Source organism: Pristiophorus japonicus, chromosome 1, assembly GCF_044704955.1.
Source record: "Pristiophorus japonicus isolate sPriJap1 chromosome 1, sPriJap1.hap1, whole genome shotgun sequence".
NCBI lineage: Eukaryota > Metazoa > Chordata > Chondrichthyes > Pristiophoridae > Pristiophorus > Pristiophorus japonicus.
Window position 1 is genome coordinate 8488494 of NC_091977.1, and position 24312 is coordinate 8512805.

Below are 24312 nucleotides of genomic sequence, written 5' to 3' on the forward strand. Positions count from 1 at the left end.
TTGGCATGAAATTCACAAATCGCCACGTTGAGGTAGATGTGCTGCCCAAGTTCTGAGGCAGACCAGGTCCCCAGACCTGAGCAAAGGCATTTGACAATCTGTCTTGGAACAGTCGCCATTCAGTGAGCAGGATCCAGAGTTTGGGATTAAGTTGCAGTGGGCGTGGACAATGTGCAAAGCTGAGGATGAGTAGCGAAGATGGCTCACACTAGTGTGATCATTTGTGGTGCCTGAGGGTGTGTCAGTAAATGAGAAACTAATCCTTGCCTTGATGTGGTGGTTAACCCCTTGCCTTCTCTTCCCCCCAGCCACCCTAAATTTGGTCCTCTGGATTTTTTTGACTACCGGAACAGTCTTTGCACACACAACAGAAGGGTTGACGAGTGAATCGGGTTTGCTGCAGAACAAATGATGGAAGTGGCAGCAGTCCCCTTGCCTGAAGGCTCTGGCTTGCTGTCGATTGCCCATTGACTAATGATTTACCAGTGAGCAGGAAGAAGACTCCATGCAGTCCAGGAACCTTGCTTTTTTTATTGTTAAAAGGGTATATGTTGTATTTCTGATCTGCAAGTCGGAAAATCTTTTTGGCTTTGGAGTATTGAAAGCCAATCTGAGTATAGCCTCCTGGGTAATGACTGGTTTGTTGGCAAGTGTGACTCCTGTTGCTATTGTAACAGTCATGCATCTTAAACACTTTTTCCATTCTGGACCTGCCTGGTTTGTGTTGGCTTTGCAAGCAAAGTGCCTGACTGGTGGCCACCATCGAGATGTCGAACTTCAGTGCCTTCATTGAGCAGAATCTGCTGTCCTGTCTACACTGGAGGATTGTTGGTCTGTTTGAAAGGTGGTCCTAATATTCTCCTGTGCATTGGACGAGTGTTTTTCTCTTTTTTTTTTTTTGCCCCCCGCCCCAATTGTAAATGTTGCAGACGTTTGAGCTCCTGTCCTGACGGTTGCTGGAGATGCAATGCTGTTGCCACCAGTGCTTGGCATGCAGTCTCTGACATGGCTGCAAGTTGGAGTGTCTCAAATGCACCAATGCATTCCAGAAATGCAACACTTTGAAATGGGGATTTGGGGGAAGAGTGCCTAGCCTTTGAAACCAATAAATGCTAATTTTGCACATTTTGTATTAAACTTCAGAGCCTTCCTTTCAAATGGAGAATTTGGCAGAGAACCCAGAACCTTCAAAGGGAATATCCTAATGACTCGGCATTGTCTCAATCCTCACTATCATCGTAACTGCAATAATCCCTGTTGGTTCTTGCAAGGTCATCTCCATAACCACAAGGTTCTGCATTACTTGAGTGGGAGCAATATTGCTGCTGTCAGTTCCTTCTAAATACTCTTGAGCACAGAGACCAGATCTGCCACTAGTGTGGTATGTGATGTGATGTACACTGACTGCACTATATGCTCTTTATAATTCACATTTCAACATGGCCCCCCAACACTCAAACTATGTATTGGTTTGCTTGCTCCTACAATGACTATTGTCTTGTCCTCGCACCTGGTGACCTTGGACCCAAATGTACACCTCACTCTGGCCTAACCATTCCCCTAAATGGGAGGCTGTACCCCCAGCCACATACTGATACAGGCATTGGTGCATTGCACATATATTGTCCCCACTGACCTGAACATGGTCCTCTGGACCTCAGTTCGACCGTTTCTTGTTTAAAAGGTGTAGATGTGTTCATGTGACTTCAGGATCAGCACCTTGACCATTTGAATGACCCCCACCCCCCACTTTTACCAGCAAAACATTCTGGCAACAACTGCAGGTCATCTACCTGTTCCTTGCCAAGCCCCCTTAGTGTCTGTGCCCATCCAAACACCTTAACTCGTAGTTCAATAAACTGGAAATGTAGAGTGTTTATATATAGCTGTGACTATTACAAATGTAATCTAAATCTGTAATGTGGTCTTTTATTAAATGTATTTGTGCATCATTCAGACTTGTGGGTTTTTAATGCAATCCCAATCTCTTGACCTGTTCCTTTGGATGTGAGGCTGTCTGAACTTTCACTGTTTGAGCTACTTCGAGAAGTTAAGTGAAGGGGGGGTGGTGTTTGGGGGGGAGAATGGAAAGGAAATAAGTTGTCAAATCCATTGGTCTGTGCTGGCAGGCCTGATTGAGGTTAATATGGAGACTCTCCTGGTAGATGAGTGCTAATTGGCCCTGGGCTGGTGGTAGGAGATTCCCTGGAGCTGGTGGGAGAAGGAGCAGAGAAATTCACTTGCATTTGTGTTCATTTGGAGCCAAGAAATTGGCAGTTGTTGAAAAGCTGCTGAAATAGAGAAAATGATAAATACTCTGCAGCGCTTATGTGGATATTATTGGCCCAGAAATTGCAGTCAGAGGCTTCCTGCAGGCAATTGCCTCTGACCTGAAACATTTCTACAAATTGATCTGGTCTGGGAGGAGTGTGGGATTCTAGTAGGGAGGCCTTCTCTCCCTGTGCTGTGAAGCACGCTCCTGTCGTCCAGGTTCCCATGGAGACAGTGTCATGTGACTGCACAACCAATTGGATACAGTATTAATAGCAATATCTACAAGTTCTCAGCAAACACACACTGACTTTGATTTCAATTAATTTTAATTAACTTTTCTGATTTTAAGTTTTGTAATTGGGGTTAAACTTTAGTGGGCAGTGTTTTAGCAAGTGATTTAAAATTTATTTCTACATTGTAAAACTCTTGCACCTGTAAAAGTGGGCTATGTGCCTGCTTTTCAGGTAAGTTTTTGAGTATATTTGCTCGGGTAAGATATGGGTAAATCTTGCTCTTGCAAATGTCCTGGCTGCTGAGGAGATCTATTGAGCTCCAGCTTGACTGATCAGAAAAGCTGGTTTTCAGCACGTGCGCATTGTGCACTGAACTGGCTTTTGCGATGCCTTCCTGGGTCAGTGTACACTCCGTATGGACCAGAGGGGCTGGGATTTCCAGGTTAATGTTTCAGGTCGGAGATCGCTAGATTTTTGGATATTGAGGGGATATGTGAAGTTGAGGTAGATGATCAGCCTTGACCTTGTGAAATGGAGCAGGCTCGAGGGGTCGAATGGCTGCCGACTCTTGCGTTTTGTCAAACTAGGAAAGGTTGGAGATGTGTGCCTTTTAAGCAAGGGTAGGGGGAAAAGAACAAGGCTCTGGGAGCAGAGGGCAGGACTGATTAACCAAGGGCTAATAATGGGGCAATAAACAATGGGTCCAGAGGAACTGTAAATGGAAACAAAACACCAATGCAAAAGCAAAATACTGCTGTTGCTGGAAATGTATTGGAAATAGAAAATCCTGGAAACACACAGCAGGTCCAGTAGCATCTGTGGAGCGAGGAAAGTTTTAAATGTTCAGGTCTGTAACCAGTTCTGACTAAGGGTCCTCTAGCTGAAACGTTAACACTTTCTCTGTCCTCTGATGCTGCCTGACCTGATTGGTTCCAGCATTTTACTGTTCCTGGAACCATTTATCTGCCCTGGCTGTCTAGAATAAACTAGAGCGGAGCGTATGATCTGAAATTGTTGAGCTCCAGGTGGAGTCAGAGGCTGTAAGTGTCTAATCGAAAGATGAGGTCCTGTTCCTCGAGCTTCATTGGAACAGTGTACAAGATGGAGGTCTGAGTGAGAATTGGAATTAAAATACCAAGCAACTGGAAACTTGAGGTCCTGCTCGATGTTCAGCAAAGTGCTCACCTGATCTGCATTTGGCCTCGAATGTAGAGGAGACTGCATAGTAAGCAGCACATTCAGTATACTGAATGTTACAAGTAAATTACTCCTTCACCTGGAAGGAGCATTTGGGGGCGGGGGGCCTAGCCAGTAGGAAAAGGCAGGTTTTTTGCTTCACTATGTGGGTGTCCCTTGCAAAGCCAGCATTTATTGCCCATCCCCAATTGCCCTAGAGTGGCTCGCTGAACCATTTCAGAGCACGTAAGTGTCGGCTACATTGCTGTGGGTCTGGAGTCATAGGCCAAACTGGGTAAGCGCAGCATATTTCCTTCCCTAAAAGGACATTAGTGAACCAAAGGTTTTTACAACAATCTCTGGTAGTTTCATGGTCACCATTACTGATGCTAGCTTTTTATATCATTTATTTAATCAACAATTTAAATTCCCCAGCTGTCGCAGTGGGATTTGAACTCTGGTCTCTGGATTACTAGTCGAGTGACAACCACTAGGTGACCGTTCCATCTCCTGCCCTTGCATGGGAAGGGGTCAGAGGGTGATTGAGCCATGGCCCAGGGTGTTGTGGAGTGAACTGCCCCTTCAGGGTGCTGGGAGCGGAAGATGGGTTTAATGATGGCATTGTACTGGAAATGATGGATAATCCATTGAATATGGAGACTGGTGGGGTGGCTATTTTACCCCTTCATTCTTCCCTGCCTCCTTACATTCCCTTCCCACTGTCCAGGGCCCCAAACACTCCTTCCAGGAGAATCAGTGATTTATTTGTACTTGTTGCAAACCAGTATAGTGTGTTCACAGCTCACGATGCAGTCTCTTCTAAACTGGTGACTGCTTTGCTGTGCACCTCTTCAGTCCACAAGCTTGAGGGAAGGTTAGGCCTCTACTCATTGGAATTCAGAAGAATGAGGTGATCTTATCAACTTAAGATTCATCATAGGCAGTCCGTCAGAATCGAGGAAGCATCCACTCTTTTAAAAAAAAAAAAAGTCATTAGGTGGCTGAACCGTCCAATGCAGAACCACGGTCCCTGTCACAGGTGGGCCAGATAGTCGTTGAGCTCTTTCTGCTGCCTGCGCTTGATTTATGCATGCTCTCGGCAATGAGACTCTGTGCTCAGCGCCCTCCCAGATGCACTTTCTCCACTTGGGGCAGTCTTTGTCCAAGGACTCCCAGGTGTCAGTGGGGATGTTGCACTTAATCAGGGAGGTTTTGAGGGTGTCCTTGTAACGTTTCCTATGCCCACCTTTGGTTCGTTTTCCGTGAAGGAGTTATGTGGGGGGGCTTGACCAGGTGGATGCAGAGAGGATGTTTCCACTAATGGAGACTAGAACTAGGGGGCATAATCTTAGAATAAGGGGCTGACCATTTAAAACTGAAGAGGAGGAATTTCTTAGGTGTGTAAATCTGGAATTCACTGCCTCAGAGCTGTGGAAGCTGGGATATTGAATACATTTAAGACACAGTTTCTTAACCAAAAAGGGGTTATGGGAAGTGGACCTGAGTCCATGATCGTATTAAATGGCAGAGCAGGCTCTAGGGGCAGTATGGCATACTCCTATGTTTTTGTTAAGCGTGACCCCGAGCTTCCAGTTGCTTACCACTTTAATTCTCCATCTCTTTCCCACTCTGACCTCTCCGTCCTCGTGCACTGTTTCAATGAAGCTGAACAGGCGCTCGAACAGCATCTTGTCATTCAGCTAGGCACTTTACAGTCTCTGTTCAACAATAATTTCACATTTTTGTATTGGTGTTGACTCTGGTCTGTCCCTTAAGGCTGCAGAGTGCTTTGTGCAGGAAGTGCTGTAAATGGGCAAATCGTGAATTCACCTCGGGGCTTGAATTGCTGGGGTACGTTTCTCTCTCTTCGTAGCTTCTCGGTATCGTGGAGTTCTCCCTGGGGAGGCACTGGTCAGACAGGAGTGGCTGGTTCTGATTTACGTGTTCCGTTGTGATGAGCTTTCTGAATACTAATTGCACACTTTGCTCCATGTGTAGATGTGGTTTGTTTCAGTCTGGTGATGCACAAAAGGCTTGGTGATTGGCCCAAGGCATTTTATACCCTCTGAAATCCGTTATAGTCAATATATTTCATGTGTGGGTGTGGTATTATCCAATTCAATCAAATGAGGTCGCCAAGAGCTTTGGAGGGGGAACAAGAAGGTATTTACTAGAATGGTTCTGGGATGAGATTAGTCATAGGAACATAAATAGGAGCAGGAGTAGGCCATACGGCCCCTCGAGCCTGCTCCGCCATTCAATAAGATCATGGCTGATTTGAACATGTGGCTAGACTGGAGAATCATGGAAATTTACAGCACAGAAGGAGGCTATTGGCCCAACGTGTCCACGTGGATCAACCAAGAGCTATCCAGCCTAATCCCACTTTCTAGCTCTTGGTCCGTAGCCCTGTAGGTTGCGGCACTTTACGAAGATGGGGTTCTCCTTGATGCAGAGAAGGCCAAGAGGCGGTTTGATAGCCGTGTTCCAAATTCTTCAGGATTCAGCTAGAGTAAATAAAGAGGAGCTGTTTCGACTGGCTGAAGGACCGATAACCAGAGGGCACAGATTTGTGATTGGCAAAAGAACCAGAGGTGACATGGACCTGAGAGAGCTTGTTTTACACAGCGCGTGGCTAGAATCTGGAATACACTTCCTGATAGGGTGGTGGAGGCAGATTCAGTAGTAGCCTTCAAATGTAAATTGGATTAAAAAATATAGGGATATGTGGAAAGAGCCGAGGTGTGGGACTAACTGGATTGAACTTCGAATGATGCAGTGCAGATTCGATGGGCCGAATGGTCTCTTCCTGTTCTGTATCATTGAGTTAATTTGCTGACCCTGGTATCCGAGCTCATATCGAAGTTGCAGCCAGTTTATTTCTAATATTGGGGTGCCGTGGCTATAATCTCCTCCTCAACCCCTTTCCCTGCTCCGCTCCACCCCTCCCCCCCCCACCCCTCCCCTGAACAGCGAGAGCCCTAATCTGAACTTCACACGGGTCAGACATGAAATATGTTGCCCAGGTTGACTGATACCAAGGGTAAACATTGCACACTAGGCTTTAACTGATTTAAAAACATCGAGTAAATATTTAACCTGATTGCTTCTGGGAAGATGAAACCTTAGTCTGCATTTTCAATAACAAAAAACAGAGTGGTTTGTTAATTATGGAGCTGGCAATTAAATTAGTTTGAGTGATGGATTGAAGTCAGATACGGTGTTAGTCTAAGTAACTACCCATGTATTGGGGAAGAGCCCCAGTGTCCATTACTATGAGATATTGTAAGTAGTTTGGAACCACCAAGGGCAAATCACCCCTCTTACAACAGTTCTAGACACTGGAAATATAGTGGTTGGCAGTAATATACAATCATAGACAGATCTTTTCGGTCTCCACCGTCACAATGCTTTTATTCAAGTTAAAGCACACCTCTGCACACAGTAAAAACACACCCTGGTGGTGTAATGCAAACAAACACAGTACAACACACCGTCTGGCCCATCTAAACAGGCTACTAACGCAAAGTACCCATGTCTAAACCACCCCTGCTCGGATTCAAAATTGCACCACTGAAATCTGTCCAACAGAATGTGCGTATGCTTATGATCTTTGCAAAAACCTCCCCACTAAAACCCCTAAGGCTTGGTTGGGACACACAACACCCTTTCACACTATGCGGTGGTCTTAAAGATGTGTGGGCTGGGATAATGCTCACCAGTTACCCTTCTGGCTTACTCGCTGCTTCTCCCGATTAGGTGTATCTTCTGGGTCCGTACCAAACTGTGGTATTCAAGTCCACGCTCAAGGTCAGCTTCCCAGTCAAAGTAGCAAGGCTCTGTGGTGTTTCTTCTCTCTGTCCCAGGCGGAGTGCTCAGTCCTTGTGTGTTGAACGAAGCAAGCAGGCATAGAAGAGGGGAGAGAGAGAGATGGCTGCAAACTGCTGTCTCTTATACTTGCAAAAATGCTTCTTCTCGTGCCAAAAGTCCAACTGTCCCTTCGCCTGAGGCTGTGCAACTGAAAAGCAAAATCAAGTATCTGGCCGATTCCTTTATCAACTGGGCTGAACCTCGATGTGTGGCTCCGACGGGTCTGTAGTCGAATAACTTTCCTCTGTCTTTCGATGGCCTGAACGCCCGGCCACTTTACTTAATGTCTCACTGATTGCAAAACAAGAGGTCTGTCCATCAACCATTCCTGCCATTGATTCCTTGTCCACCTGATGTGTATTCCTGTGGGGCATGTATGGATGTGTCCCACGTCAGTGCTGTCTGCTCTCTGCTGTAACAGAAAATGTGTCCAAGCAATGACCAAAACTTTAAGTTTTTGCTGTCAATGTTTTCATCGAATCTTACAATACGCCGATGTCTTTAGTTGTTGGTTGAACTAACAATCTCTGAAATGTAAACAGCTGGAAATATTCGGGTCAGGCAGCATCTCTGGAGAGAGAAAGGTCGATGACCTTCCATCGTGTGGTGTTGGTGGGAAGTGACGAGGGCAGCAGAATGATGGACTCCCAAGCTTTGCTTCTGAAGAAAAGCTGGATGTGACATTATTGATGGGGGAGTGGGCAGAGCAGGTTGAGGGGTACAACGATTGTTGTTTTTAGGATTCTAAAGGGAGTAGATAATGTTGACCACAGTATAATGTGGATAAGTGTGAGGTTGTCCACTTTGGTGGCAAAAACAGGAAGGCAGATTATTATCTGAATGGTGACAGATTAGTAAAAGGTGCAACAAGATTGGGTGTCATGGTACATCAGTCATTGAAGGTTGGCATGCAGGTACAGCAGGCAGTTAAGAAAGCAAATGGCATGTTGGCCTTCATAGCGAGAGGATTTGAGTATAGGAGCAGGGAGGTCTTACTGCAGTTGTACAGGGCCTTGGTGAGGCTACACCTTGAATATTGTGTTCAGTTTTGGTCTCCTAATCTGAGGAAGGACATTCTTACTATTGAGGAAGTGCAGCGAAGGTTCACCAGACTGATTCCCGGGATGGCAGGACTGATATATGGATCGACTAGGCTTATATTCACTGGAATTTAGGGGATCTCATAGAAGCATTGTGATATATTCGCAAAGCACAGCACACACAGCTTCCTACATGGCGGGAAGCCTCCAGAATCTGCCTGGTTCTGTTTATTATTAACTCTGCAGTTGCAGTACACAATACGTCCACATCCACAGTGTGGCGCTACAAACATTACAAGTTTACAGACATTACACTTCTCCCTCCTTAATGAAGAAGTTATTACAACAACATCATACATAACTTTCACGTTTATACATAACACAGGATATAAACTTTTTTTTTCTATTTACAAATTTAACTTTACCACTTGTTTTCTGTTTCGAAGAGGATACCTTTGCTTTCGAACAGAACCTTCCAAACATGGTGTCGATTTCATACTCATTCGAGGCTCATCCTGAGGAACATTTTCCTCCATGGAATTTCCTTGATTTTCATTTGAACTCACTCTAACTTCCGGCTCTTTGTTTTCTTGACTCGGACTTGGACTTTCATTCTGATTCTCTCCTGGATTTGTTTTCAGTACATTGGATTTAGGATTTGCTACTGGTGTATCAAAACTATCTGATGAGTCAGAAATAATTGAATCATTCCCACCTTCAACTCCTTCCATGTCTGTCGGTAAAATATGATCAATATGAACAAACCTAACTGTCCATTATCAAACATCTTTACCAAATATGTGCGAGGACCACATATCTTTACCACTCTTCCTGGTAACTACTTTACCCATTTATGGTGATGGTTCTTCACTCTCACCTTCTGGTTTAATTTCACACTTCTCTCTTTTACTCTACCTCTATCATGATTCTCTTTCTGTCTTAATTGTGTCTCTTCTACGGACTGTGCCAAATTTGGTTTTAACAACGAGAATCTGGTTCGTGGCTGTCGTTTGAGAAACAACTCTGCTGGTGTTCTACCAGTAGTTGTATGAGGAGTATTTCGATATGTAATCAAATAATTAGCCAATTTGTGATCCAATGACAACTGTCGTTTCCTTGGATTTGGATCTAATATTTGTTTTATGAGGGCACGTTTTACAATTTGTACAGTGCACTCTGCTGCGCCATTCGAAGCAGGATGGTATGGTGAAACCTTGGTATGTTTCACACCATTTTTGCTTGTGAATTGTGAAAATTCTCCTGAACGAAATTGTGGTCCATTATCTGAAACAATCTCTTCAGGGAGGCCAAATGAAGAAAATAATTTTCGCAAAATGTCCAATGTTTTACTTGTTATTTTCCACACTGGAAACACCTCAACCCACTTCAAATGTCTATCAATCACAATGAACAATTGTTGTCCTTCTAACTCAGCAAAATCAATATGTAGCCTTTGCCACACCCTGGGAGGCCATTTCCATGGCTGTAATGGTACTGGTGGTGGTTGCTTGCTTACCGATTGACATGTCGTACACTGACTCATGATGTACTCTACATCTTTATCAAGACCTGGCCACTAGAAATAACTGTGTGCAAAATTCTTGGTCAAGCACATTCCCAGGTGCTGGTCATGGAGGTCTCCTAATAATTTGGACCTGAATTTATTTGGTATAACCACTCTTGCACCCCACATGATCCAATCTTTATCGACTGATAATTCATTCCTACGAATGAAGAATGGATGTGTATTTTTGTCTGTTACCTGGTTTGGCCATCCATTTGCAATATACTCATACACCTTTGACATCACTGGGTCACGTTTGGTTGGTTCTACCAATCTCTTCAGCTGTGACTGGCAGTTCATCAATGTATGAAAAATAAAACACTTCTTCCCTATCGGGTGTAACTTGTGATGGGGAAGGCAATCTAGACATTGCATCAGCATTACTGTGATCAGCTGATCGTCTGTATTCAATATCATATGTATATGCTGACAAAATCAAAGCCCATCTCTGCATTCGGGCTGCAGCTAATGTTGGAACTGGGGACTTTGGATGGAGGATTGCTGTTAGGGGCTTATGGTCCGTAACAATGGTAAACTTATGACCATACAAGTATTTGTGAAACTTCTTGACCCCAAAAATTAATGCTTCCCTTTCAATTTGCACATAATTACTCTCACTGGCACTGAGAGTGCGTGAAGCAAAAGCAATTGGTCTCTCCTCCCCACTACGTGATACGTGAGAGATCACTGCCCCAACTCCATACGGAGAGGCATCACATGCTAGCATAATCTCCTTAGATATGTTATAGTGAACTAACATGGTGCTCTCTACCAATTTACTTTTACACTCCTTGAATGCTGCATCGCATTCTTTTGACTACTTCCAATGGACCTGTTTTTTCAAAAGTTTATTCAGTGGATGTAATACTGCAGCCAAATTTGGTAGGAACTTCCCACAATAGTTCAAAAGACCCAAGAATGAACGAAGTTCAGTGACATTCCTGGGAGTGAATATAAGAACATAAGAACATAAGAACATAAGAAATAGGAACAGGAGTAGGCCATCTTGCCCCTCGAGACTGCTCCGCCATTCAACAAGATCATGGCTGATCTGGCCGTGGACTCAGCTCCACTTACCCGCCCGCTCCCCATAACCCTTAATTCCCTTATTGGTTAAAAATCTATCTATCTGTGACTTGAATACATTCAATGAGCTAGCCTCAACTGCTACCTTGGGCAGAGAATTCCACTGATTCACAACCCTCTGGGAGAAGAAATTCAGCCTAGTAAATTGTCTCTGTACCCACTCTAAAGCTAGTATATCATTCCTTAAGTAAGGTGACCAAAACTGCATGCAGTACTCTAGGTGTGGCCTCACCAATACCCTGTACAGTTGCAGCAGGACCTCCCTGCTTTTGTACTCCATCCCTCTCGCAATGAAGGCCAACATTCCATTCGCCTTCCTGATTACCTGCTGCACCTGCAAACTAACTTTTTGGGATTCATGCACAAGGACCCCCAGGTCCCTCTGCACCGCAGCATGTTGTAATTTCTCCCCATTCAAATAATATGCCCTTTTATTGTTTTTTTCCCAAGGTGGATGACCTCACATTTTCCGACATTGTATTCCATCTGCCAAACCTTAGCCCATTCGCTTATCTAAATCTCTTTGCAGCCTCTCTGTGTCCTCTACACAACCCGCTTTCCCACTAATCTTCAAATCATCTACAAATTTTGTTACACTACACTCTGTCCCCTCTTCCAGGTCATCTATGTATATTGTAAACAGTTGTGGTCCCAGCACCGATTCCTGTGGCACACCACTAATCACCGATTGCCAACCTGAAAAGGACCCATCTATCCCGACTCTCTGCTTTCTGTTAGTTATCCAATTCTCTATCCATGCTAATACATTTCCTCTGACTCCGCGTACCTTTATCTTCTGCAGTAACCTTTTGTGTGGCACCTTATCGAATGCCTTTTGGAAATCCAAATACACCACATCCATCGGTACACCTCTATCCACCATGCTCGTTATATCCTCAAAGAATTCCAGTAAATTAGTTAAACATGATTTCCCCTTCATGGATCCATGTTGCGTCTGCTTGATTGCACTATTCCTATCTAGATGTCCCGCTATTTCTTCCTTAATGATAGCTTCAAGCATTTTCCCCACTTCAGATGTTAAACTAACCGGCCTATAGTTATCTGCCTTTTGTCTGCCCTGTTTTTTAAACAGAGGCGTTACATTAGCTGCTTTCTACCTCCCCAGAGTCCAGAGAATTTTGGTAGATTATAACGAATGCATCTGCTATAACTTCCGCCATGTCTCTTAATACCCTGGGATGCATTTCATCAGGACCAGGGGACTTGTCTACCTTGAGTCCCATTAGCCTGTCCAGCACTACCCCCCTAGTGATAGTGATTGTCTCATGGTCCTCCCTGCCCACATTCCCGTGACCAGCAATTTTTGGCATGGTTTTTGTGTCTTCCATTGTGAAGACCGAAGCAAAATAATTGTTTAAGGTCTCAGCCATTTCCACATTTCCCATTATTAAATCTCCCTTCTCATCTTCTAAGGGACCAACATTTACTTTAGTCACTCTTTTCCGTTTTATATATCGGTAAAAGCTTTTACTATCTGTTTTTATGTTTTGCACAAGTTTACTTTCGTAATCTATCTTTCCTTTCTTTATTGCTTTCTTAGTCATTCTTTGCTGTCGTTTAAAATTTTCCCAATCTTCTAGTTTCCCACTAACCTTGGCCACCTTATATTGGTTTTTAATTTGATACTTTCCTTTATTTCCTTGGTTATCCACGGCTGGTTATCCCTTCTCTTACCGCCCTTCTTTTTCACTGGAATATATTTTTGTTGAGCACTATGAAAGAGCTCCTTAAAAGTCCTCCACTGTTCCTCAATTGTGCCACCGTTTAGTCTGTGTTCCCAGTCTACTTTAGCCAACTCTGCCCTCATCCCACTGTAGTCCCCTTTGTTTAAGCATAGTACGCTCGTTTGAGACACTACTTCCTCACCCTCAATCTGTATTATAAATTCAACCATACCGTGATCACTCATTCCGAGAGGATCTTTTACTAGGAGATCGTTTATTATTCCTGCCTCATTACACAGGACCCAGATCTAAGATAGCTTGCTCCCTTGTAGGTTCTGTAACATACTGTTCTAAGAAACAATCCCGTATGCATTCTATGAATTCCTCCTCAAGGCTACCCTGTGCGATTTGATTTGACCAATCGATATGTAGGTTAAAATCCCCCATGATTACTGCCATTCCTTTTTCACATGCCTCCATTATTCCCTTGATTATTGTCCGCCCCACCGTGAAGTTATTATTTGGGGGGCTATAAACTACGCCCACCAGTGACTTTTTCCCCTTACTATCTCTAATCTCCACCCACAATGATTCAACATTTGTTCATTAGAGCCAATATCGTCTCTCACAACTGCCCTGATATCATCCTTTATTAACAGAGCTACCCCACCTCCTTTCCCTTCTTGTCTATCTTTCCGAATCGTCAGATACCCCTGTATGTTTAATTCCCAGTCTTGGCCATCCTGCAACCACGTTTCTGTAATGGCCACCAAATCATACCCATTTGTAATGATTTGTGCCGTCAACTCATTTACTTTGTTTCGAATGCTGCATGCGTTTAGGTAAAGTGTTTTAATACTAGTTTTTAAACCATGATTTTTAATTTTGACCCCTCCTACAGCCCCTTTATATTCATACATATTGTCCCTTCCTATCATCTTGTGGTTTACACTTACCCCAGTGCTACTCTGCTCTGTTGCCTCTTGCCTTTTGCATTCTTTCTTGGAGTTCTGTTCATCTGAGCTCTCACCCACTCTAACTAGCTCAGAGCCCTCTCCTGGGTTCCCATTCCCCTGCCAAGCTAGTTTAAAGCCCTCACAACCGCACTATCAAAACCACCCGCGAGAACATTGGTCCCGTCTCTGTTGAGTGGGTGCATTTCTAATTGCGTCCAATTTTTCCATGGTTGGATGTAAACCATCTTTGTCTACTCTGTACCCTAAGTATTCCGCTGAGTTTTTAAATAACTCACAATTACGAGCAAACACTCGTACTCTGTGCTTCTCTCGCCGTTTGAGGACTTCATTCAATATGTTATTATGAAGTTGCCTATTTGGTGCTGAAATTAGTATGTCATCCAAATAACATACTACCCCTTCAATACCTTGCAAAATCTGGTTCGTTCATCACCCCTTGGAATATGGCAGGGGCGGAAGACACTCCAAACGGTAGTCTATTAAATTGATATAGGCCTAGATGAGTATTTATAGTCAAACATGACTTGGACTCCTCATCTAGTTCAAGCTGTAAGTAGGCATTCGTAAGATCCAGTTTTGAGAAGATCTGACCACCTGTCAGTGCTGTGAACAAATCTTCTATATTCGGCAATGTATTGCAGACATTACCATCTCGAACCTGGTTTACGGTTACTTTATAATTACCACACAATCTTATCTTACCATCGGACTTAGGTACAACAACAATGGGTGTAGCCCAATTACATCGATCTATCTTACAAATAATGTTCTCAGTCTCTAGTCTTTTGAGTTCTTGCTCAACTTTCTCCTTGAGTGCATATGGTACGGAACGTGGCTTGTAGTAAACCGATCTAGCGACCTTCTGTACCCTGACAGTCGCCTTGAAGCCTTGGATCGGACTGCCCGTTTCACAGAACACCTTCGGATACTTCTTGATAACCTCATCCGTTGATGAAAATCTCGCTTCCACACAGAAAATCTTACTCCAATCCAGCTTCAGTGAGCTCAACCAATTTCTTCCTAGTAAGGCGGCTTGTCTCCTTTCACTACTATTAGAGGCAAGTTTTGAAATTGATGTTTATATTTCACTGGTACGGTGATACGACCTACCACAGGAATTTTCTCTCCCGAGTAGCCTCACAGCTCTATCTTGGATTTCTCCAGTTGGAAATCTTGCAATTTGTTGCGATATAGTGACTCCGGTATTACACTCGTGGATGCACCCGTGTCAATTTCTATTGGTATCTTGAATCCCGCAACATCTATGTGGATTTTGATGCTTTCCGAATCGCTGTACATTAACCTCGTGCTCCTGATGACGTGTAACTCTAACATCTCCTCGTCCTGTTGTTGTTCTTCCATGCTATGTAGTCTCTTGGGGTTTTGTACTCAAAGCTTTGAACGCTGGACTCATAGCTTTGAAAGCTGGTTTACCCTTCAGTAGGCATGCCTTCGTAAGATGCCCAGTCTTCCTGCAGAAGAAACACTCTGCCTTCACGTATGGACAACTTTGAGCAATGTGTTGTCCCAGGCACCTATAGCACGACTTCGACGCTCTGTTAGAATTTCCAGTGTCTGAGACTTTGGGCCCCCACCGTCTTTTACCTTGAACCTGCAGGTGATTTACCTCGGTTGACTGACGACCGTAATTATTATTTAATTCTCGGGAATATTGTTCGGCCATGCCCATCGACCTCGCTGTCTGACAAGCAATCTCAAAAGTCAAGTCCTCCGTCGTCAATAACTTCCTTCTGATCGCATCATTTTTCACCCCACAAACAAAACGATCCCGTAATGCTCGGTTTTGAAAGTTTCCAGTTCTGGTCGCCATATTATGAGGAAAGGTTGAGTAGGTTGGGCCTCTACTTATTGGAATTCAGAAGAATGAGAGGTGATCTTATCGAAACGAATATGAGGGGGCTCGACAAGGTGGATGCAGAGAGGATGTTTCCACTGATGGGGGAGACTAGAACTAGGGGGCAGGATCTTAGAATAAGGGGCCACCCATTTAAAACTGAGATGAGGAGGAATTTCTTCTCTCAGAGGGTTGTGAATCTGTGGAATTTGCTGCCTCAGAGAGCTGTGGAAGCTGGGTCATTGAATAAATTTAAGACAGAGATAGACAGTTTCTTAACCGATAAGGGAATAAGGGGTTATGGGGAGCGGGTGGTGAAGTGGAGCTGAGTCCATGATCGGATCAGCCATGATCGTATTAAATGGCAGAGCAGGCTCGAGGGGCCGTATGGCCTACTCCTGCTCTTATTTCTTATGTTCTTAAAAATGATTTACCATGATGATACCAGAATTGCGAGGGTATACATATCAGATAAAGAATGAACAGGCTGGGTGTCTTTCTTTTGAAAAGAGAAGCTGAGAGGTAACAAAACAGAGGTCTTTAAAATTATGAAATGTTTTGGTAGACAGTGTATTTCAACTTGTGGGGAAGAGCATAACTAGAGGCTATCAATATAAGATAGTCACCAAGAAATCCAATCGGGGATTCAGAAGAAACTTCTTTACCCAGAGAGAGGTGAGAATGTGGAACTCACTACCACAGGGAGTGGTTGAAACGAATAGTATCGATGTATTTAAGGGAGGCTAGACAATCATATGAGGGAGAAGGGAATAGAGGGTTATGCTGATAGAGTTAGATGAGGAAAGTTGGGAGGAGGCTCGAGTGGAGTATAAACGCCGTTATGGACTGGTTGGGCCAAATGGCCTGTTTGCGTGCTGTATATCCCGTGTAATCCTATGTAACATAGGAAAGCATCCCCAGGGGCTTCAACAAGGTGTGAGAAAGAAGCCCTAAGCTAATTGGAAGGGATAACCAGAACTTTGTTCAATGAGGTGGGTTTTAAGGAAGGAGGGGAGGGAAGGTGAGTAAGGGATTCTGGTTTAGGGAGGGAATTCAGGGTGGGGTCTAGCTGACAAAAGGCATGGCCTTCAATAGTGAGGTGGGGGGGGGGGGGAAGATAGGAGATTCACAAGGCCAAAGGAATGGAGATTTTTGGGGAGGGGTTGGGTAGGAAGAGGTGGTACTGGAAGAGGTTTTAGGAATGGAAAGAGGCAAGAGCCGAGGACAATATAAAGATGAGAATTTCAAATTGAGGGAGCTGGCTGTCAATATAGGTCAGTAAGGACAGGTGTGATAAAAGACTTGCATTTATATAGTGCCTTTCACAATCTCCCAAAGCATTTACAACCATATAGTCACTGTTGTAATGTAGGAAACGCGGCAGCCAATATGCGCAGAGCAAGCTCCCATAAATAGCAATGTGATAATAACCAGAAAGTCTATTTGCGATGTTGGTTGATTGGTCAGGGCACCAGGGATAACTCCCCTGCTCGTCTTCCAAATAATACCATGGGATCTTTTATGTCTACCTGGTTTAGCATTTCATCCGAAAGACGGCACCTCTGATAGTTCGCCGCTCCCTCAGTGCTGCCCCTCCGACAGTGCAGCGTTCCTCAGTACTGCCCCTCCGACAGTGCGGCGCTCCCTCAGTACTGCCCCTCCGACAGTGCGGCGCTCCCTCAGCACTGCCCCTCCGACAGTGCGGCGTTCCCTCAGTACTGCCCCTCTGACAGTGCGGCGCTCCCTCAGCACTGCCCCTCCGACACTGCAGCACTCCCTCAGCACTGCACTGGGAGAGTCAGCCTAGTGCTCAGGTCTCTGGCGTGGGACTTGAACCCACAACCTTTTAACTCAGAGGCGAGAGTGCTGCCCACTGAGCCACAGCTGACACTGATGGGCGAGTGGACCTTTTGTGGGATAGACGTGGGCAACAGAGTTTTGGGTGCATGAGAGTTGAGAGAAGCTGAAGGATGAGACTGATCTGGAGGGGATGGAGGTGAGTGGTTGAATGGTAGTTGGGTTGCGGTAGGGATGGAAGCAGGTGCTGTTCGACGTGGAAGTGGACTGTGTTTGCGATGGAGATGATATGGACTCTTGGCTGAGATGGCCAAGGCTGCTAGCAGTCCGGTTTAGCCTGAGAACGTGGCTGGGGAGAGAAATGATGGCACTGAAGAGGAGTAATTTGTGAAGGGCGCTGAAGATTACTTCAGTCTTCTCAATGTTGAGTTGGACGAGGTTAAGACCCATTGGGTAAGCTGTCTGACAACAAAGGCAATGGAGGGGTTGAAAGAGGTATTGTAAAGGTCGAAATAAAACAGAAAATGCTGGAAACACACAGCAGGTCACGCAGCATCTGTGGAGAGAGAAACAGAGTTAACGTTTCGGGTCAATGACGGGTAGAGTTGAGTGTTATCAGTACAGCTGAGGAAGCTGATGCCATATCTGGTGATTGATGTTAGCTGTGGGCAGATTTTAAATGAGAGAGGGGCAAAGGGTAAATCTTGTGGGACTCCAGAGGTGACTGTATGGAGGGCAGAGGATGATGCGCTGAAACCGTCGGTCAGTGATCAAATATGTCGGTGCGGAGGTGCGGCGAGAGGTCGTGGCGGAGGTGCTGCGAGTGTTTTTGTGGCGGAGGAGCGGCGAGGGTTCGCGGCGGCAGTGCGGCGAATGTTTGTGGTGGAGGATCGGCGCGAGATCGTGGCGGAGGTGCGGCGAATGAGGGTACGGGGACCAGAAGAGCCGAGGGCCCAGGGGCAGCACGGGCCCAGCCCACACTGCGATGTGTGTGTGCGCGCTAGGTCCGTGCAGCAGAGCTGGTCTCCAGTCGTCTTGGTTCAACCCTTGCCACTGGATAAAGGCCGAGCTCTGTCAAGCCCGTGTGGTGGCTGGTGTGCAACGGTCACCACACGTTAAAAATATTCACGCACAGGCATCTTCCACACCCCTCAATTGGAGTTCAGGACCGGAACATCGGGTCCTTCATTGAAACATCTGTGAACTCATGCGGAAGCAAGTCATCCTCGTTCGAGGGACCGGCTATGATGATGATGATTGGATCGTAGTCCCACGGAGCCAGCCAACAGCGGAGAGGTACTGGACGAGGGTGATGTGGTTGGCAGTAATAAAGGCTCCAGAGAGGTTAAGACCGTAGTGATGGATCGCCATGTGGGTTGTTGGTGAATCAGCCAGAGTTAGGGGGTGATGCCACACAGATATGGGAGGTGGCAACACGTTCGAGGACTTGAGAGGAAAGAGGTTGGAGAGGGGCTGGTTTGATAATAGTTGATTTTTTTGTTGTTGAAGAGGCGGTAATGATCCTTTTTAAGGGAAGGGAGCTGTGCCAGAGGGTTGTGAATCTGTGGAATTCTCTGCCCAAGGAAGCAGTTGAGGCTAGCTCATTGAATATATTCAAATCACAGATAGATAGAGTTTTAACCAATAAGGGAATTAAGGGTTACGGGGAGAGGGCGGGTAAGTGGAGCTGAGTCCACGGCCAGATCAGCCATGATCTTGTTGAATGGCGGAGCAGGCTCGAGGGGCTAGATGGCCTACTCCTGTTCCTAATTCTTATGTTCTTATGTTCTTATATGTTGGGGAAGTCCAGGGCCAGGGGTCACAGTCTGGGGATGGGGGGTGGGTCATTTGGGGCCGAGATGGGGATGGGCTTCTTCACCCAGGGAGTGGTGAGCCTGTGAAATTCTCTGCCACGGAGAGTTGTTGAGGCCAGTTCACTAAGTGTATTCAAAAAGGAGTTAGATGTAGTCCTTACTACTCGGGGGATCAAGGGGTGTGGCGAGAAAGCAGGAATGGGGTACTGAAGTTGCATGTTCAGCCATGAACTCATTGAATGGCGGTGCAGGCTCGAAGGACCGAATGGCCTACTCCTGCACCTATTTTCTATGTTTCTATGTTTCTATGTGCCAGAGGAGAGAGAATCATTTTCAATGTCCGCTAACACTGGGGATCAGAAAGGAAAATTGATTGATCAGTTTGGGAGGGATAGGGTCGAGAGAATCTCATGGGCAAGACGGGCTCAGAGGGCACAAGGGAGAATGGGAGAGAAACAAGTTGGACTAGATTGTGAGGAAGATTGGGGCCAAGGGAAGAGGCAGCTGAATGGGTGGTCTAGCATGGCGATGAATCATTGAGATCCTTACGCTTGTTAGCGGTGGGGGAAGCAGTCAGGGAGTAGGAAAAGAAGCTTTGGGAATTATCTTCTGTTCTCCAGAATGACCCAGGAGTAATGAGTGGCTTTGGCAGAGGATAAATGCCATTGAGTTGACACTTTCTTAGTCTTCAGCCCGTGGAAAAGGCCGTTGATGGTTTGAGATGCCTTCTGTGGCTCCAAGGCTTATAGAATTTTTGCTCTTGTGTGAGGCTCCCCTTTAATTTTTCCCACCCCTTTAAATTGACCGACACTTTATCCTTCTCTTGCCACTAGTATTTCCCTTGGATTCCCCCCAAATCTACATCTGAGACCGTGCTGACTAAGGGAAGGCAACAACATACAGCGCTTGTAACGTAAATGAGCTTCCGACTACATATCCGCAGCATAACTAAGACCACCTATTTCCACCTCCATAATATTTCCCGTCTCCGCCCCTGCCTCAGCTCATTCGCAGCTGAAGCCCTCATCCCTGCCTCTGTTACCTCTAGACTTGACTGTTCTAACGCACCCCTGGCTGGCCTCCCACATTCTACCCTACGTAAACCAGAGGTGATCCAAAACTCGGCTGTCCCTGTCCTAACTCGCACCAAGTCCCGCTCACCCATCACCCCTGTGCTCACCAACCTGCATTGGCTCCTGGTTAAGCAACGCCTCAATTTCAAAATTTTCATCCTTGTTTTCAAATCCCTCCATGGCCTTCACCTCTCCCTATCTCTGTAATCTCCTCCAGCCCGATAGCCTTCCAAGATCTCCGTGCTCCTCTAATTCTGCCCTCCTGAGCATCCCTGATTATAATCTCTCAACCATCGGTGGCCATGCCTTCTGTTGCCTGTGCCCCAAGCTCTGGAACTTCCTCCCTTAACCTCTCTACCTCTTTCCTCCTTCAAGATGCTGCTTAAAACCTACCTCTTTGACCAAGCTTTTGGTCATCTGCCGTAATTGCTCGGTGTCCAATTTTTGTAACTCTCCTGTGAAGCACCTTGGGATGTTTTACTATGTTAAAGGCACTACATAAATGCAAGTTGTTGTTGTTGTAACATAACCCTTCACAGGAGCGAATATCAAACAAAATTTGGAACGGAGCTGCATAAGGAGATACTTGGGCAGGTGACCAAAAGCTGGGTCAAAGTGGTAGGTTTTAAGGAGCGTTTGAAAGGGGGAGATGGAGAGCTTTAGGAAGGAAATTAAAGAACTGAGCTCCTGTTGTAGGCATGGCCACCAATGGTGGAGCGCTTAAATCAGGTATGTACAAGAGGCCAGAATCGGAGGAGTGCAGAGATCGCAGAGGGTTGTCGGGCTGGAGGAATAGTAACAGGAAGTAAACAAACCTCTGTCTAACAGCAGCCGAGAAGCCAGTCTGGAGATAGCAGCTGAGAAAAGGCTGGGCTTTGGTCTCTTGTCACGCCATCACCCCACCCCCACTCCCCCTTTCATTCTGCCTAGTTCCATCAATCCGCACTATTCGAGCTTCGTTACTTCCCATGATGGGAAGTGATGTCCCAACCCCACCTACCCACCTTCTCCCCATTTCTCCCAACCCCACCTACCCACCTTCTCCCCATATCCCCCAACCCCACCTACCCACCTTCTCCCCATTTCTCCTAACCCCACCTACCCACCTTCTCCCCATATCCCCCAACCCCACCTACCCACCTTCTCCCCATATCCCCCAACCCCACCTACCTACCTTCTCCCCATATCCCCCAACCCCAACTACCCACCTTCTCCCCATATCCCCCAACCCCACCTACCCACCTTCTCCCCAAATCCCCCAACTCCACCTACCCACCTTCTCCCCATATCCCCCAACCCCACCTACCCACCTTCTCCCCATATCCCCCAACCCCACCTACCCACCTTCTCCCCATATCCCCCAACCCCACCTACCCACCTTCTCCCCATTTCTCCCAACCCCACCTACCCACCTTCTCCCCATATCCCCCAACCCCACCTACCCACCTTCTCCCCATATCCCCCAACCCCACCTACCCACCTTCTCCCCATATCCCCCAACCCCACCTACCCACCTTCTCCCCATATCCCCCAACCCCACCTACCCACCTTCTCCCCATATCCCCCAACCCCACCTACCCACCTTCTCCCCATATCCCCCAACCTCACCTACCCACCTTCTCTCCATATCCCCCAACCCCACCTACCCACCTTCTCCCCATATCCCCCAACCCCACCTTCTCACCATACCCCCAACTCCACCTACCCACCTTCTCCCCATATCCCCAAACCCCACCTACCCACCTTCTCCCCATATCCCCCAACCCCACCTACCCACCTTCTCCCCATATCTCCAATCCCACCTACCCACCTTCCCCATATCCCCCAACCCCACCTACCCACCTTCTCCCCATATCCCCCAACCCCACCTACCCACCTTCTCCCCATATCCCCCAACCCCACCTACCCACCTTCTCCCCATCCCCCAACCCCACCTACCCACCTTCTTCCCATATCCCCCAACCCCACCTACCCACCTTCTCCCCATCCCCCAACCCCACCTACCCACCTTCTCCCCATATCCGCATACCCACCTACCCACCTCTCCCCATATCCCCCAACCCCACCTACCCACCTTCTCCCCATATCCCCCAACCCCACCTACCCACCTTCTTCCCATATCCCCCAACCCCACCTACTCACCTTCTCCCCATATCCCCCAACCCCACCTACCCATCTTCTCCCCATATCTCCAATCCCATCTACCCACGTTCTCCCCATATCTCCAATCCCACCTACCCACCTTCTCCCCATATCTCCAAACCCATCTACCCACCTTCTTCCCATATCCCCCAACCCACCTACCCACCTTCAACCATATCCCTCAGCCCCACCTACCCACCTTCTCCCCATATCCCTCAGCCCCACCTACCCACCTTCTCCCCATATCCCCCAACCCCACCTACCCACCTTCTCTCCATATCCCCCAACCCCACCTACCCACCTTCTTCCCATATCCCCCAACCCCACCTACTCACCTTCTCCCCATATCCCCCAACCCCACCTACCCATCTTCTCCCCATATCTCCAATCCCATCTACCCACCTTCTCCCCATATCTCCAATCCCACCTACCCACCTTCTCCCCATATCTCCAAACCCATCTACCCACCTTCTTCCCATATCCCCCAACCCACCTACCCACCTTCAACCATATCCCTCAGCCCCACCTACCCACCTTCTCCCCATATCCCCCAACCCCACCTACCCACCTTCTCCCCATATCCCCCAACCCCACCTACCCACCTTCTCCCCATATCCCCCAATCCCACCTACCCACCTTCTTCCCATATCCCCCAACCCCACCTACCCACCTTCTCCCCATATCCCCCAACCCCACCTACCCATCTTCTCCCCATATCTCCAATCCCATCTACCCACTTTCTCCCCATATCTCCAATCCCACCTACCCACCTTCTCCCCATCCCCCAACCCCACTTACCCACCTTCTCCCCATATCCCCAAACCCACCTACCCACCTTCTCCCCATATCCCCCAACCCCACCTACCCACCTTCTCCCCATATCCCCCAATTCCACCTACCCACCTTCTTCCCATATCCCCCAACCCCACCTACTCACCTTCTCCCCATATCCCCAAACCCCACCTACCCACCTTCTCCCCATATCCCCCAACCCCACCTACCCACCTTCTCCCCATATCCCCCAACCCCACCTACCCACCTGCTCCCCATATCCCCAAACCCCACCTACCCACCTTCTCCCCATATCCCCCAACCCCACCTACCCACCTTCTCCCCATATCCCCCAACCCCACCTTCTCCCCATATCCCCCAACCCCACCTACCCATCTTCAACCATATCCCTCAGCCCCACCTACCCACCTTCTCCCCATATCCCTCAGCCCCACCTACCCACCTTCTCCCCATATCCCCCAACCCCCTGCCCCCACGCCCCACCCCTCCAGATCCCTTTCTCTCCAGAAACACATCTACTCGTCCCTTGACACCATTTACACGCTGCGTCCAGTGTCCTTCCCTGGTGAGCTGTCCAACAACTCGATTAGCCTCGGAGAGAACCAGTTGCCATGGGCTCGCCATCTCACTCCTTACTCTTTTCTCAAAGTGAGCCAGCAAAGCCCTTGTACCCGATTCCGGTCGCTCCCCAACAAAAGCACAGCTTTATTTTTACGTCGGCTGTCCGTCAGACCCACAATGAGTTAATGGATCCAGCGAGAGCTGGGCTGCCCGGTCGATGATTGACAGACGTGTTCTATTTAGATCCCTCGCTCGACAGGACCCCAATGTGGAACAACGCAGCAGCCACACAGCTCGGGAGAAGATGGCTCGGTCTCCTGCCTTCGTGACCCTCTATGCCTTGCTCTTCTCTGCAACACTCATACCTGACTTG

General features: G+C 47.1%; 1 protein-coding gene across 5 annotated transcripts in view; it reads left to right on the forward strand.

The window, feature by feature from the left end:
* The window catches only part of dab2 (DAB adaptor protein 2), an 82192-nt gene extending 80249 nt beyond the window's left edge, over window positions 1-1943 (forward strand). For all 5 annotated transcript variants that reach the window (XR_011592901.1, XM_070877251.1, XM_070877248.1 and 2 more), the window contains one exon: window positions 309-1943. The gene's annotated coding sequence lies outside the window, so the exon portion shown is untranslated. The remainder of the gene's footprint in view (window positions 1-308) is intronic.
* The last annotated feature ends 22369 nt before the right edge of the window (window positions 1944-24312 follow it).